This window comes from Haplochromis burtoni, unplaced genomic scaffold (assembly GCF_018398535.1).
Source record: "Haplochromis burtoni strain Fernald_Lab_line unplaced genomic scaffold, NCSU_Asbu1 Contig_325, whole genome shotgun sequence".
NCBI classification, from domain to species: Eukaryota; Metazoa; Chordata; class Actinopteri; order Cichliformes; family Cichlidae; genus Haplochromis; species Haplochromis burtoni.
The window spans coordinates 589,518-607,756 of NW_024582686.1; the positions used below are offsets into that span (position 1 = coordinate 589,518).

At 39.3% G+C, this 18,239-nt stretch overlaps 1 pseudogene; it reads right to left on the reverse strand.

The window, feature by feature from the left end:
- Positions 1-8,072: 8,072 nt before the first annotated feature.
- Positions 8,073-17,525, reverse strand: LOC102305744 (annotated as a pseudogene).
- Between the last annotated feature and the right edge of the window lie 714 nt (positions 17,526-18,239).

An 18,239-nucleotide genomic window follows, 5' to 3' on the forward strand; every position in this document is an offset into this window, starting at 1 on the left:
ACAATCACAAAAAGAGACTGAAACACACAAGAAATATGCAATAATCAGGAACTCTGTTTCCTTTCATCCTTTTTTCCTCTGCACAATGGAGCGCTCATAAAAATCAGTAAACCAGGAGCTGACATGAACTGATTCAGTATCAGAGGCGAGAAATTCTTCTATATAACAAGTGATAATTGATGAGTGGCTCAGGAACAGTTACTCACATTCCATTCAAATCCACCAATGGCTATTCCTGCAGCTGCGCCAGTACCAGCATTCCTACAAATGGACACTGCCAATATTGCTGGCAAACAGCGATGCTCCGATCTGTGGAGAGCACAGTTCAATCTGTCAGTAGGTCTATTTGTAAATTAAGGAGACTTCATTCAAGAATCAACTTGGTTATGCTTTTTATGTTAGCCCACATCTCAGTATATTGTATAAATTGTAAATGATTTACACATTTGATTACTCAGAAGTAATGATGATGATTTGTTAATCTCATATAACCTCATAAATCATATTTATATGGGACTTTACTAGTCTTAATCTCTGTTCAAAACTAGACTTTTTGTAGCCCATCCATCGCCACAGTTGGCGAGGGGCTATTGCCAAGCACATGCACTGTCATGCAGAACTCTGTCACATCTTTTGCAAGGTCATTGTCACAGTACCAGAGAAAGTGTAAGTAATTTCGGTGATCGTCCCTTACAGTAAAGCAGTAGAAAATCTGTTTCACATCTGTAGTTATTGCTATGGGCTTTTTTAGAAACTGCAGTAGCACACCAACCAAAGTGTTGTTCAAGTCTGGACCAAAAGGACATCATTCAATGACTCCCCCTCGTGTTTGGCACTTGAGTCAAAAACAACCCTTACTTGTCCAGGCTTTTGCAGATGGTATACTCCAAACAATGGAAGATACCAGCACTCTTCCTCAGGTTTCAAAACAGTCTTCATGGCCAAAGGTTTCACCTCTACTGGGCACTTGTATCGAACCATCAAGTGAGAGCCAGCACCCCACTTTTTTTTAACAAGGTTTTTTGCATTGCTACAGTATTTAACTGTCTTCCCACACACATTGCACACAGCATAATTTATATGCTGAACATAAACGCAGTTATAATCTGTGAACAAAGTCAAGACTGAGTGTTTTGTGGTCTGTTTTGTGCCTTGGGTATCTCACTGACTCACATTCTTGTGGAGCCTTAGCACGCACTTGAATGAGAGGCGGAAGGCGATTGTAGTTCCTATCCAAAGGGTATTGCCAAATGTCCCGCTAATTGTGGAGTTTACTTTTGTCTGTAAGTCATATTTAAATTAAAAATGTAAAAAATTTAAAATTAGAAAAGTGTAATCAAATTAGTTATTGATATTTTCATATGGGAATTGATCCTGCAACATGAAACGCTGGTAATGGAAGCATTGATAGTTCAGGACCGCTCCACACATCACTACCCCTCAGTCAGTCAATGAGATGATATACAGCGGTGAATATGACTGACACCCATAAACAAAGCAGCATCTGGCTGCAGTTTAAAGAAGCAGACACTAACTAAGTGGAGAAACCGCATCAGCCCATCCAAGCTGAGGCATTTGATTTTTCTGAATGTCAACTTGCACTGAGGACAAACTGTTTGGCTACTGAACAGCTACCTTGGCTCTGTTTCTGTTCTGTGGATTTGTTTGCAGCGTTTTGTTTTTGTGTGAACAAATGCACAAAATTATGCATTTACAAGGTTTCTCATAAAAACACTCAATGCAAAAGGGTTTGTCAACACACAAAGCATTCATATTTGCCAAATAAGGCTAAAATGTGAGGCTACAGATGATAATAAATGAAGAGCCATTTGGGAGCCAAAAGAGCCAGCTCTTCTTTGGGAGACAAGCCACAAGAGCAGGACTCTGAAAAGGTCTGAAAACGAACTTCCCATCACTACTAGCTGGGCACAACAAGCTTCCCAAGTGCCAACTGTGGCCCCAAGAGGGTGCCAAATCATACAAAACAAAATCTTAATAACACATTCCAGCTATAAGAACACAATCACTAATTAACCTAACATGCATTTTTTAGGATTATAAGATGAAACCAGGCACCTGGGAAAACCCTGTGCATTCAACATGCTTTATGTGTAGTCATAATTTGACCACGCATTCATACAGCACATTATCTATCTCACATCCATGGTCCATGTAGAATGATCAGCTAACCTTAAATGCATGTCTTTAGACTACAGGTGGAAGCTGGATACCTGGAGGCAGAAGGAGAACATGCAAACTCACACAGAATGGCACAGCTAGGATTTGAACCTGGGGGACACTCTTGCTATGACGTGACTATGATAACCACCACTGTACCATAAAATGCTTCTTTTATGATAGCTTACATCACATTGTTTTCCATTTGAACACAGCAATAAAAAATTGTTAATGGCTCTAAATGCAGGAAGAATACTGTAAAGGATCTAATTCTAAATATAAAGATACTCACCGGCCACCATACCATACTCCTCCCTGCAAGGAAGAAGCCACCTACAGTGGATCTGTTAGTGTGGACCATAGACTGTAACAGGACAAAGGCACATTTTTAGAAAATCCTTAAATATGTGCAAAACTGTAACAGACTACATTGAAGGAACAAAGACATCCAGACTAAAGAGGAGAAGAAAAACATGGCTTGTTAACAGCACTCAGTCACTCGACGGTATGAGGGTGACTTGCTTCTTATGCCGTTGCAGCTTGCACATCTGTAAAGGAACCTTTAATGCTGCAAGGTGTTGTATGTGCAGATTCTAGAGCAACATATGCTCCCATCCAGATGACATCTTTTTCAGTGAGAGCATTGTATTATCCAGCAAGACAATGCTCATTGCATCTATCACAACAGGATATCTTCATAGTAGAAAAGACTGATCTGCCCTGGCATTAATCCAGACCTTTCACCAACTCAAACCATTTAGGCAAAAATATGAGGAACACCCAAAAGTGTTGAGCAGCTAGAATCCTATATTATTAGACAAAAATGGGACAAAATTCCTCCATCCAATTCATAATTAGGATTTTTTTTAATGGTACATGTTTTTTCAGGTTAATTTGAAATTTCCACTAGAAATAAAATATGAATTTATGAGATTTTCAAATCATTGCATTTAGCTTTCATTTACGTTTTACACAGTGTCCTGACTTTTTTAGAATCAGGGTTGTAAGACACATTAGGACACATTAACATACAAACTATACTAAATCTTCTTAGCTGGAAACAGTTTATAAAATTATTGAGGAATTGCAGAGAAATTGGTTTTAAAAGTGATTGCAAAACTTACCCAAACTCCAACTGCCAAGACGACCAGGAAGTACACCACAATAACAGAGATATCTGCAGCATTATTAAGAGCCGTGGTGTTTTTTGCATCATTTTCTGCATTTCTGTTTATGTAAGAGAATCCAAAATAAGAATAATCTTGAGACATTTTAGCTGAGACAGACAACAGCAGTGTTGTTTGAGTCGGCTCTGTTTGAAGCGTTTACAGAAAGCGATTACCTTTATAACCTTTGGTGTGCATGTGAGAGGGAGATGAAAGCAGGAGGCGTAGATAGTGTAGATGTAAAAGAAGGGAAAACAAAGAGTGGGCTTGTCTAAGACATTAACACATACTCCAGTTGGCTGAAGGTGGATGCACATATGAACGTTGCTGATTCAAGAATGTTGACCTGAAAAATGTGTTAAAATGTGTAACTGTCATGATCCTGGGTCATTTGACAAAGTGTTTTTGAGTTCTTTTGTTTTGGTGTCAATTTTGTATTCTGGTTGGTTGGTCTTTATTCAGGTTTATTTAGTAATTTTGAGTTTATTCTATGTTTTAGTTTCTTGTCTATTTAGGTTGCCCTTGTGTCTTTGTCTTCTGTGTGTTTTTTGTTTATGTGTATCCTTGTGTCTTGTTTTCCTTTTCTGTTGTCAAGTTCCCCCTCCTTGTGTTCATTCCATGTCTCCCCTGTCTGGCATGTTTACCCATGTTTCCCCAGCCCATCAGCTCTCCCTCGCCCTCCCTCGCCCTCTCTCGCTCGCTCGACCTCTGTCTTGTGTTTTCTCTACCTCTCTGTTGCTCTTGCAGTCTTAGAGGTGTCTCTGTTTTGTCTCCCTTACCTGTTCCAGAGTTTCTCTCCTTTTTTCCCATCTCGTCTCCCCAGTCTGTTCTAAGTTTTCATGTCTGTTCCATGTCCTGTTGTCAAGCTCGTGTCAGTCTACGTCTCAGTGTTTCCTGTTTTATTGTGACAGCTGTCTGTCTGGTTAGTTAGATCATGTTCAGTTGTGTTCCCTCCCGTGGTTTGTTCGCTCGTTTTCCCTCGTGCTCATTCATGTCTGCGTCTCACTCTGTCCTGTGTTGCCATCTCCCTCATGGCTATGTGTTTCTCTGTGTGTTTGGTTTAGGTTTCTGTATTCCAGTTCAGTTTCGTTTTGTATTTCTGGCATCCCAGCGATTAAGGTCAGCACCCTGAGGCTCCTCCCCGTTACTGCCTTCCAGGTTTCCAGTCATCACCCTGCCGCAGCAGCAGGTTTGCCCGGCCATGTTTCTGGCCAGAATGTGAGCTGGGAATGAGGAGTCGGCTACCCAGCGGCTTCCTCTGCACCACGCTGCCGGATCAAACAGCGGGGATGAGTAATGGCGGCTTCTTGCCACCAGCTCTCTTGAGAACCGAGAGAGCTGAGACTAAAATAGTACTGACTATAGGTTCCATATCAGTTCCATGTACCGCCAATCCAGCAGAGCTGAATTAGGAGGGTTTTGTTTCCAATTTGCCTAGTAAAAGAGATTATTATTGTTCTACTGACTCTGTTTCTAAAGACTTAAGTCCAGTGATTATAACCCCTGTGCCTGAAAGAACTGTAGCTATGTGTTTAGAGGTGTTTAACAATGGGAATAGGACTGCATGTAGCATGGCCAAATCTGCCATAATTAAAGATTCTCTGGGACAACTGAAAATAACATTCATTTCTGCTAATGGGAGTCATAAGAAAATGTTTAATGTTTCTAAACCTAAAGCTGGCTGCAGTATTTAGTTTCAGGCCTGTTATTGGAAAGATCCATGTACCTTGTTCATGAACCAGCTTTTCAGCAATGTGTTCTTCAAACTGTGCTTACTGTAAGGTGAGCACAGTTTATCTGTCTGTTTTTGGACCTGGTCGATACTGTTCACTATTCATGAACAGTCCAAGCCATGTGTTTCACAGCTGGGTTCTAAGCTGTCTGTAAATACAAATGTCACAAACTGTAACTTAGGCCTCTTCTTGGCACCTGCAAAGACTGAGGCCTCCCCTATGGACTGTTATGCACCCAAGCCAGTTTATTCAGAGTGAGCACACTCTGCAGAGACTGCACCTTCCACGTTGGCCGAAGGCTCTGGAGAGCCCATCCAGCTGGGGTCCATGGGAGCCCAACCAGCAATTCCCTGTGTATGAATATAAAGCTCCATTTGAAGTTATGTAAGTTGTGAGTGAGCAATAATAAAGCATTTAAACACATACATACATCTTATACAGCAAAAATTTCAATTAAATTGTCTGAAAACGTTACCATCCATCTCATCCATTCTAATTCATCACTGTACGACAGACCCGACCATGGTTTCATGCTTTTCAGCATACTTTATTTGTCACTTGAACATACAACCCTTAATGTCTAAATCGCTGGCAACACAAGTGAGTACACCTTTAAGTGGAAATGTTCAAACTGTGTCCAAAGTGTCAATATTTTGTATGGCAATCATTATTTCCAACACTGCCTTAACTCTGTTGGGCATGGAGTTCACCAGAGCTTCACAGGTTGCCATTACAATGCTCTTTCACTCCTCAATGATGACATCATGGAGCTGGTGGATGTTAGAGACCTTGCGCTCCTCCAACTTCCATTTGTGGATGCCCCAGAGATGCTGAAAAGGGTTTAAGTCTGAAGACATGTTTGGCCAGTTAAGTACCTTTACCCTCAGTTTATTCAGCAAGGCACTGGTCTTTTTGGAGGTGTGTGTAGGGTTGTTTTCATGTTGGAATACTGTCCTGTGGCCCTGTTTATGAAGGGAGGGGATCATGCTCTGCTTTATGGTTCCTGCAATTAACTGTAGCTCCTCAGTGCCAGCAGCACTCATGCAGCCCGAAACAATGACATCTCACCACCATGCTTGACTGTAGGCAAGACACACTCTTTGTACTCCTCACCTGGTTATTTGACACCATCTGAACCAAATAGGTTTGTCTTGGTCTCATCAGACCACAGGTAATCCATATCCTTAGTCTGCTTGTCTTCAGCAAACTGTTTGCAGGCGTTTTTTATGAATTATCTTTAGAAGAGGTCTCCTTCTTGGAGGACAGCCATGTGATGCAGTGTATGGCGTACGGTCTGAGCACTGACAGGCTGACCCTCCACATCTCCAACCTCTGCAGCAATGCTGGCAGCATTCATACATGTATTTTCAAAACACAACCTCTGGATATGACACTGAGCACGTGCACTCAACTTCTTTGATCGATCATGGCGAGGTTTGTTCTGAGTGGAACCTGTCCTGTTAAACTGCTGTATGGTCTCGACCACCGCGTGCAGCTCAGTTTCAGGGTGTTGGCAATCTTCTTATAGCCTAGGCCATCTTTATAGTGTGAATGCCGTGAGGTAAATGGTCACAATAGCTTTTACCAGTTTGTGTAACTAACACACATCCTTTATTTAATCTATGAATAACCTAGTGTGTAAAAACATGAATGTTTGGGATAAAACTTGAGTGTATATTTTACACCTTGTCAGCATACTGACGTGAAATGCTTTGCCAGGAGTGAATCAGACTGCAGGTCAGTGAGTTCAAGCTGAACATCACTGGATGTAGTATATAAAGTGCAAGTGGAGGGAGACAAAATCATGTGCATTTCACTCTTAACTAATTTGAAGTCTTCAAATCACCTTAAAAAGTTAAAATGCAAGGCTCCAAACATGGGTGAGTACCACCTGAGGCGATCAACGGATGGTACAATTTCTTTCACTATTGACATGTGAGTACGAATGCTGCTCTCCAACTGGTTTGAAATAAATTGCAACATTCTCATAAACGTCATCACAGGGTGTGCAATTCACATATTAGATTCTGGTCTTGTAGTTTGCTATTTAGTTCATTTATTAGTGCACATCAATAATTTGTCATATGAGAGATCTGAAATACAATTGCCTTTCTCCTCACAAAATGCTTGAGTTTCTGCTCCCATACTCTTTTTAGCACTTTACGCAGACTTAGCCACCTGACAGCTGTGTGGAAGCCTATGGCACCATGTTCAGTTTCACGTGCTTCAAAGTCCGACAAACTGTCTATGACTCAGTGTTCTTGCCCGTTCTTTTTTTTCTATGGGCTTACTAGCAGATCAGAGCCCACCAACAATCGTTGATAAACTTCCCATCAGAAAATGGCTTACTGTTTTTTGTAATTTTGTGTGAAGTCAGAAAGCTGCTATTGAGTGTTCCTCATGAAACTTGGTAAAGAAGTCCTTGTTAATTTTGCAGCTTTGCAAGAAAATCTTCAGATATCCATTCCCACTCTGCATCAGTTGAGTCTTTTCATTTTTCTGTGTGTTTAGTCTTGTAATTTTGACTTTAAACCAAAAACTGTAGAGCAGTAACACAGCATTGGCTGATGAAGTCTGAGACTAAGAGGGTTTTGCTTTATTCCATGAATGGTTGATTGGATTGGTAAGTAAATGAAAATTGGTTGTCATGGATTTCCACTTTAAATATTAATTTCCTTCACAACCAATGAATCAAATCATCTTTATCTGTAATGGAACAAAAAATATTACATTGGCGTCAGGCTCTTACTAAGAGAACTAAACTAAAAGCATAGTTATCCTCCCATTGTAGACTGCTTGTTGAGTATGCTTCAAAAATCGATATGAAGGGGCATTAATGTGTATATGTTAATGAGTTAATCTGTAAATCAGTTGTTTGAGTCTCTGGTTATGACGACAGACTAACTGTAAATGATTGCTAAAAACTGCACCTGAGCTGCCCAGTGTTTCTGTTTATTTCTTTACTCACCTGATCAGTACACCAGTACCAGGTAGCCTAAATAATGAGTCCGATCACCATGCCAGGCAATGGGAGGTCTCCTGTAACTGGATCCCTGAAGATATGGAAGGAGTCTGGCAGGGGCTCATAGCAGTTTGCACTGATGTTACCCTTGATTGAGGGACAGCTTGCATCTAGAGTCTCTTGAAGTTTTCATTGCCCTTCACTTCATGGAAAGCTGAGGAGAATCACCACCACCCACCTTTTTTTAAACTGTCCAACAAATAAATTGTAAGTAAAATATTACCAAAGCCTATGAAGATGAATGATCCAATAAGCACGATGATGGTCTGTAAAGTGTCTGTGTAGATCAGTCCACCTTGGATAAAATGTATTATTTATTCATTGGAAACACACATATTGTAATTATGTAACTACTCCTTCTGTAAAATTTTCAATTGTGGATGTGTTGTTACTAAAAAGCAACATAAGGCCAATTCATGGTTATCATAGTCCACGGGCAATTGACTACAACAAGTCAGCACATTTAAACCAGCAATGAAGAAAGATAGAGAATTTGTGTGTGTGTGTGTGTGTGTGTGTGTGTGTGTGTGTGTGTGTGTGTGTGTGTGTGTGTGTGTGTGTGATGTGTTTCTAAATCTCCATGTGTAGTCACATGGCCTTGTGAAGACTTTATGTCCAGTCATGGTATGATAACAAGTATTATCGTACCATGACTGGGCATAGTCTTCTCAAGTACGATAACACTTGTTATTGTAGTTTTCTAGGAAAATATCTGTGAGTTCCATAGAAAAGGAAGGAAATTTTTCCTGTGTACAAACCTTTGACAGTATATAGTGCAGTAACTGCTAGAAGTGAAAAACCAAGGCCCAAGGGCCTGTTGGACAAAGGTTGTACCAGAAAAAACATCTGCCTGAATTGGGAGGAAAAAAGTGTAGGATTTCATTTAGGACCATCGAAAACAGGTATAATATAAATATTTTCTGCTGCTTTTGGAGGCACTTACTGAAATTCTGGTGAAGATATACAAGACAAGGGAGAGAACAGAGAGATAAATGCGAATGCGCTGTCCTCCAAACCTCTTCTGAAGTATTCAGGTGACGATTTAAATACATCCACAAAGCATGAGATTTTTGTCATTACTCAAAGTGTTGTCAGACATAGTAGTCATTTATGTCATTTGGGTAGTGGAAATTAATAGATTTTGAGGATCTTTCAGGTCAATATGCAGCCTTAGAGTTCTGTTTACCCCAGCTTTAATGTAGATGGGCACAAAGATCCATTACAGAATTACAACCACAACAAGAGCCTGAAAAACACAAACATACAAGAAGTAATTCAAGTCCATTAAATTTGAGATTTATATTATAAAGTAAAGACCTTACAATAATACAGAGAAAACACCAACAATCGTTTGTTGGCAAATGGCCAGCCCTCTTAGCAAGCACTTGATGACAGTGGTAAGGAAAAACCCTCTTTTAACAGGAAGAAACCGGTGGCAGAACCAGGCTCAGGAAGGGGCAGCCGTCTGCCTGGATCAGCTGGGGATGAGGAGAGTTTTTAGCATCACTCTAATATAGGATTTTTCTAATTTTATATTGGGCAAATGCAAGAAAGCAGTCCCTACATATTTGTACATACATACGTATATGTCATACCAATGTAAGTATTAAGTCAATGTTTAGAGGTGATTACAATAATCTCAGTTTTACATGAAGCTTACGCTTCTGGCTAATCTAAGCTTTATATCATTTCCACTTTCCCACACTCTCAAGCTGATTGTGACACCACAGGTCTAGCCCAATCAGCTTTCTGCTTGCCTTCTTCAGGCCAATCAGCCTTCACTCCATACTTTAAATCTCACCGCTCATCTGTCATTTTTCCTTGCAGTCGCCTTTGTGCAACCCAGTTCAAGCCTTCATCTTCATCTCCACCACCCGTGTCTACAGGGTAATGCCCCGATCCTTATCACCACTGGGATTCCATTCTGCTGTGCTGGGCCTTAACCACCAAATACCTCAAATTGAATTCTGTACATCAATAAATCACAGCTTTTACTTTTTTATATATATATATATATATATATAAATATATATATAGCGTATATATATATATATATATATATATATATATATATATTATTTTCACAAAGTAAATGGATGAATGTCTATTGTAAATCTGCATTAAAACTATAGTGAGCTAAATAAAGAAGCTAGTACTGTCAGCAGCCAATAGGTGTCTCTGCAGTAACAATTTTCTAAACCAGATGGCTCTAAGCTCGTACAGATGAGGAACTGCCACCGGATTGACAAACCATAGATTAGTGTTCAAGGCTCTGCTCCCACCTGTGATGCTTGAAACTTTCAAATGGTGCTGTAATTGATAGCGATGTAGGTGTGGCCTCCTGCATTACACTGTTGCATGATTCATCAAAATCTTTCATGACATCAGCACAATAAAGTCATTATTGTAGTTGCCATTTGTTCAGCAGAGGTTTTATTGTTTTTAAAGCAATAAATACAGCCATATAGAAAGCAAATGTTTACTCAGCAGAGCTACACTCATTTCCTTAAAGAAGCAGTGGGGATTTAATGTAGCTATGCTTTTTATATACACAGGCAAATTAGCAGTGGTTGTTGGCATCTTCAGAAACTTTAAATGTGCTAATTATAATCCTCTGTAATTATAACGCAAATGAACTAACTCCTAAGGAACTGAACAATAACCAACCAAATATATAAACAGTTTAAGTTGAAGCTTAAACCAGTGATTACTTTATTCAAGGATGATGTTTTCAACTGAATTTAAAAAATAAAATGGAGATAAAAAAAAGAAACTTTATTTTATTGCAATCAAATGTTGTAAGTGAGAAATTGTAACATTTAAGCAAAAAAGGTAATTTTTCATTTGAATTGGCTCAAAAAGCTTGGATAGGGCAAAAACTGTATTAGTTGTTCCTAAAAGTGTTGCTGCGGCAAATACTTTACTCTTTTTAGACTCTTCTGCTTACCACCTCTGAAGGCACATATTGTAGCCTGCACAGGATTTCTTGTACTAACATACGTCTCACACTTACTTGTTCGAGTGCTTCTGTACTCCTTCCAACCAGTAAATTTCTGTTTGGCACTTTATCTATCATCATTATGGTGAGATCTATGTCCAAGGTTATAGTATTCTTTTACTGCCAGCTCCACGAGGAGCGAGCAAAGGAGAAACCATTAGAGCATTGCTTCTCAAACTTGGGAAACTGGAAAAGGTTCACGCCCCACACACCACAGTTTCTTTTAATCAATCATTAACAACAACAGAGGATCAAAGCTGAATTTAAGTGGAATAAATATCTGCAAAATAGCACCAAACTATAATTTGTTTATTTTCTCTGAAAAAACAAACAAGCAAACTTGTTATTCCATATTTTATTGTGTTCACGCCTCAATTTTGGAATGACTATATTAAGGAAATTTGTCAAACTAAAAATGTTTAATTTTTGTTAAAACACATACATTGCCCAAGTTTTACTCATATTTATGATCTGATAAAAAAAAAAAAAAAATTAGGGGAAAAAGGGGTCAGTAGTTAAAGTGGGATTTGGGAGGTGGGGGAACCCAACCTAAGATCGGGTGTACCGGTGCAGTGTGACGAAAATATTTAATTAGAAAGTAGTCACATAATAACTTGTTATATTTTATTTGCATACATGCTATGATCAGCTGACCTGGTCTAATCTTCGCAGCTAATTTTGGATTTGCCCAACTGAATTCAACAAGATGAGGGCGTGACGACATGTACCATGGTCGAAGGGGCACTGTGTTAGGTACATTTGTACAACCACTACAAATACAGAATGACAGGAAACAGGTGCATGTGGTACACTTAAAGACTGCCAGCAAAAATTACATGGTACAGATGGAACGCTGCACAACCCAGTGGTCGCCACAGAGCATGACAATTTCCTGTTATGATAAGCAAACATTTCTTTGTCAGCATGAGAACCAACACCAGACTGCAGCATGCAAAAACGAAACTAATTGAAGAGTGATATGCATTAACCATCTGAGAGGAGCAAAGTGCGAATAGGGAAAAGAAGCAACTAATGACTGTTATTGGGTATCTCAGGTATATTTGTATTTTAAAGCCAAGATAGGTGTACAAAAAAAACAAATACACTTTGTTGCTCCATAGGTTTCTTTATTATATACATCAGAGACTGCTGGCTCAATTAGGCAATAACTGATTTAGCACAACACAAGGAATGTAAACAGAGACACATCACTTTGAAAATGGAATAAAAATCACCAAACTTGTGGTCAACGATGACGCGAAAATCAAATGTTGCCAAACTTAAGAAAGTAACACCTGTATTTAGGACAATCTGTCTGCCATGCGAGCTGCAGTTTGTCAGAGTAACAGGAGCTGAGATGTTTGCTAGCATCAAATTAAGAGAGACCGCTGTGTGCCTTAAAGCTTCAGCAGTACGTGAGGGATTGTGCCCTGCAGAGTGAGCTTTAGAGAAAAAGGTTGCTCTGTCTATCTATTAGATTAGGGTGTTAGGTAATGATGAGCTAAACACTAGAGTACCCTGGACAGCTCTGGCAGTAATGGCCTGGTAAGGCTGGCATGATGACAATGATTATAATACTATATGGTTATGATACCGATTATATTTATGAGCTCTGATAAAAAGTATTATTTACCTTGAACCTTGTCTGTAGGCTTTTGTAACTATTACACCACAGCATCCTACTGATACTGAATACAGCCAGGACAGCGAGAGGAAGAGGAATAGAGGAGGAGATATCAGACCGTTACTGTTACAAATGGCTGCTTGAACTCTCTGAATGAGGACAATCAATATTCACTTGAATGAGAATCAATCACTGGAATGAGGCCATGCTCTTTGGGGATTAAGGCTCAGTTGCATGCGCTGAATTTGGTCCTGATTTTAAAACACAAGCAGAGACTTCAACCATCAAAAGTCTCCAGATAGGGTAATGTTTTCTATGTAGTTTTATGTCTCTCGGCTGCTGTTCACCAAGACTCAATCTATAACGTGGCAGGGACATCTTGGCATTTTAAGCACAAAAGATGATCCTATCAGTGTGCTGCAAGACTACAGACAGACACTACTGAATAGTGCCAAAAAGCAATCATTTGTGGGAGGGTGAGTCTAGTGTGAAAAAATAGTCTTGGGTAAATAAACTGTGATCTCCAGCGCTCAATGCAGATGTGATGCCTTATGAGCATATCTCTGTGTCGCTGGTGTCTGCAGAGAGCCCTATTGTGTGGTGACTCTGAGAACAAAGTGGGCTGCAACCTAAGAAAAAACATGCAACTGATGGAAACACAAGAAAATTGAAAATCCAAATATGAAAAAAATAAGCTCCAAATATGCGCTACTCTGAGTGTAGCCCAAACAACAATAGAAATGTTTCCAAATAAGTGATGATCCCAATGGGACACCCACGGTGTTCAGTGCTGTGTGCCTAGAAGTTGTGAAAGCTGGTTAATTCTCGTATGGTGTAAACATTGTGGCTGTACAAATCTCACATTATTTACAGATACTGTCTCTAACTGATCTTTACCTTATCTCCTATTATTAGGAAAATGGGAGAAATATAATCCTGAAGAAGACGTGTGCCAACACAAAAGAACTGACAAAATACAAGCATTACTGTGAGACACTGCCTTAATAATATGTAACAAATAAATAAATAATATGCCTTAAAGCTGCCTATAATAGTTAGTTTTAGAAAAGAGAAAAGAAAATAGAATTACTACTTAGTTTTGATGATGTGAAAAAATATTTTTAAAGGCATCAAACTGCAATATACACTCACTGGATGCTTTCTTAGGTACACCTGGTCAGCTGCTCATTAAAGCAAATATCCAATCAGCCATTCACATCCAGCAACTCAGTCCATTAAGGTAGACATGGTCAAGAAAAATACAGAAGATCAATTCGAGCATCAGAAAGGGGAAGCCAGGTGATCTAAGTCAGCAGTCCCCAACCCCCGGGCCTCGGACCGGTACCGGTCCGTGAGTCGTTTGGTACCGGGCCGCGAGAGTTGAGGCTCGGGTGTGAAATGTATGGTTTTCAGGGTTTTTATCGGTTTTCAGCGTTATTTTGCTATCGTTTTATCGTTTACTCGGTTTCCCTGGGTCTTTTCGCCTGTGTTATGAATAAATTTTCTTTTTTTCGGTACCGGTACTAGTTTTATTTTGTTGTATTTATCCGTGACACCTTAAAGGCCGGTCCATGAAAATATTGTCGGGCATAAACCGGTCCGTGGTGCAAAAAAGGTTGGGGACCGCTCATCTAAGTGACTTTGAGTGTACCAAGATTGTTGGTAGTCTGACTATTTCGCAAACTGCTGACCTACTGGGAATTTTCAGGCAGCCATAGAGCCACAGAGAATGGTCTGAATAATAGGAAATATCCATTGAGTCACAGTTCTGTGTTTGAAAATGCTTTGTTGATGACAGAGGTCAGAGGAGAATGTCCAGACTACTTCAAGCTGATAGGAAGAAAACGGTAACTTAAATAACAGCTTGTTAAAAGTATGCAGAAGATCTCTGAATCAACAGCGTTTTCAAATCAATCTGTAGTTTTAAATTGTTTTACAAGAATAAGTTAAAATGTTTTATCCCCTTCAAGCAAGTTTAAAGTATCCCCAAGTCTTTCATGGGGTCACTCTAAGACACAGACATGACTGTCTAGCACAGGTTGTCTTGGGACAGAAGCAGGACCTTGCATATTTATGTGTAAAGTTTAAATTCTTTTAGTTATTGAAAGAAATAATCATGGCTGAGGTAGTTATGCTAGTTCTAGTTCTAGTGTATAGGTGATATATAGTTATATCTCCCACACACCTATAGTGAATAGTTAATACATACCTTTGTATTTTGATCATCTTTGTTTCATGATTCTAATTTGGTTTCAGGTCAGCATTATGAGTCGTTGACGTAGGAGTTTTCTTGGAGTTTGTTGTGCTCTGGTTTCATACTTTCTTGTAGTAGCATTTCTAGGTGTCAGTCTGGTTTATGAATCCCAGGTTATTTCGGCCTCCTTTGTGCTTCCGTGTCTGGCTCACATGCCTTAGTCCTCGTCTCAGTGTTCGTTACTTCCTATTTTATTTTGATAGTCCCTCTTCTCGCATGTGTTTTGTTCAGTTTGCATGCCCTGTCTCTCTGGTCAGATTCTGTTCACTGGTGTTCCCAAGTGTCTCCGCTCTATGCTGATTATCTCATTTAGACCCTCAGTTTTCGTCTGTTCTTTGTCAGGCTCTCACTTATAGTTGTGTCTGCTCTGACAGTGTGGGTTCCTGGAAGATTTGTAGATTTTTGCTTCCTTCTGTTTTTGACCTGGATTATTTTGAACTCACTTTAAGTTAACAAAGCTGCATTTTAGTTTGCCTCCCCTGTTCATTAGTCTTGCATTTGGGTCCTAATCTGCTTGCCACACAGACAGCCTTGATAGTCCAGGTTGCTCAGGAACCAGCCGCTGGAGAGGAGTGTCTACTACTAACTGCCAGTGTTCACCTGCAGGTCAAAAATGGTTAAAACCATCTATGAGCATGACCCCATTTCATGCAACAGTGAGGCAATGTTAACACCTAGGGAACTGTTGATGTCTTGAAGTGTATAAACTTGGGTGAAGTAAGAGCTTCAGGGTGACCAGCTAGAGCTTGCAAACAGGATCTGCTGCTATCACTGGAGATGCAGCTCCCCTTTATGTTTAAAACTAAAAAGTCCTCTCCATCTGATGGGTGTTCACATGAGCAGAACGGAGGGACACAGCATACAGCATCTAGTGTTGCTCTTCAGCCCCCTGTGGTAGTATCTAAGTCTCTTTTATCATCTAGCCACTACGCATCCTTAACAGTGTGATGCTAGCGAAAATATAAAAATTAAACATGAAAACTTTGGAGGCAGAATGTGCAACATTGATATTTAAGGGCACAGGGCTGTCATTAAACTTTAAACCTTTATTTTTTTACTGTTTTCGACTATGAATATGATGGTGTGTTATGGTGTCTGTGTACTCTGGGTTCCCCTGACAGTCTAAAGACATGCATGTTAAGTTAGCTGGTGATTCTAAATTAGGTGTGAATGGTTGTATGCCCCTCTGTGATCACTCTGTGACAGACAGACTAGATATGTTATATTATATTATCCACAAGGTGGCATAGTAGCATAACTCTGCAAAAGTGGTGCGTCACTGAACAAGAGAAATAACTGAAAGAACTCTGGAAGCCAAAAAAGGAGATAATATTGTCTACTACTTTATATTTAACAGGTAGTTCAGAGGCGTTTCTTTGCTGGACATCAACGGCATTCATTCAAGATCTATACTTTTCCAGTTTCTTTTGTTTCTTACTACAGTTTGCTGTGGAAATGTATCCAATTTGTGGAAATGTATCTCCTTTAGCTGGGGCCACATTGTTTAACTTCTTCCTATTCATTTTCTTAAACACTTATCCATTCAGGTTCGCGAGGTTCTTCATAATCTTTCTCAGACATGAGTAATTTTATGTCTGTTTAAATCCCAAAGAGCCAAATAGTTAAAAAAAAAAAAAAGACAAAAAGATTTAAGTAAGTTTATGTGATAGAACACCTTTACTGCTCTTAAGTAGATGAAGCAGATTTAGTAATGTTATACCATATGTAGTATTGTATCAGCCACATCCAATAGTTATATACAAAGAAAGTATTTCTACTTTTGAAGCATAACCTTCACCTGTACTGAGCTATTTTTACATTACTGTTGCCTAAGAAAAGGACAGGATAACTTCTGGAGTCTGAAGGTGACATAAAGATGTCTTGAGATCTCAAATAATCACATCTGGGATACAATTTTCTTTCTGCCTTTGAAAGATAAACGTTAAGATAGTGGCATTAGCAAAAGTTTTGCTGAAATTTGAAACAGCACCAACATTAGACATGGCAGCAGCTAAAAAAAAACAAAGTAAAACCTTCATTACATACAGAGCCTATGAGAGGAGTACACAGAAGTTTCAGGGAACAGATTTTGACTATGGCTTTGATAAAGCAGTCATAGTTCACATACACTGTAGGTGACTAAATTCATCCATTGCACAAAGAACTTTAGACTCTGACTATCTTAAGCAGGACAATAGTGCAGTGAATTATGGGTAAATTAAGAGGAGGACCATAAAACATATAGCGTTGAAGATATATATGAGCTGCCACCTCTGGTCTAGGGAATAAACAGTGGACAGGTTGATATTAATCAATGGAAAAATAAAACACAAGCTAATTTGGATCAGATCCTAATTTGCATTCAAGAGACAGACACCCTCTCTACTTTTAAGATTAGATTTAAAACTTTCATGTTTGATAAAGCATATAGTTAGGGCAGGGTCAGGTGACCCTGAATCCTCCCTTGGTTATACTGTAATAGGTCCAGGATGCTGGGGGGCTTCTCATGATGCACTCAGTTTCTTCTTTACTCACCTTTTTTTCACCCATTATACGTTGAAACACCTATCTGGATTTAATCACTAGTTATTATGTATCTCTTGCTTTCTTACACAGTGTGTCTCTTGTCCTGTTGTCCTCCCATCACCCAATCGATCACAGCAGATGTCTGGCCCTCCCTCAGCCTTGTTCTGCCGGAGGTTTCTTCCTGTTAAAAGGGATTTTTTCTTTCACACTGTCACCAAAATCACTTGCTCATAGATTCTTGTTTAATTGTTGGGGTTTTCTCTTTATTGTTTTAGTTTCTCTAGCTTATAATATAAGGTGACTGTTGTTGTGATTTGGTGCCAAATAAATAAAATTAAATTGAAAGGCTGAATTGAATTTCACTAATATAATTTATAATACAGCATACAAGGAAACTACAGACCACTTGCGTATCAGCAGTTTCCCCTTTTCTTTTTTATTTGGGTACAAATAGTTGGTATATTATTATATTATATTAATATAATAGAGTTAGTTAGTCTGGGGTTAAGATGTTTCTGTGGCTGAAAATTAGTCCATTGTTGTTTTTGTTAAATGGTCTGACTTCCATTGTGGAAATGTGAGACTTTATCTAACCATACAGACCAGTCTAATCTATCTTTGTAAAGCCAGCCCCAGAGGTCCGTTCATTCATTCTGCCAACTACCTTAAACCAATTACAATGATGCTTTTCTGAACTCTTTGAGCTTTAGTCTCCTGCTTTTATGGTCCGACTGGTTT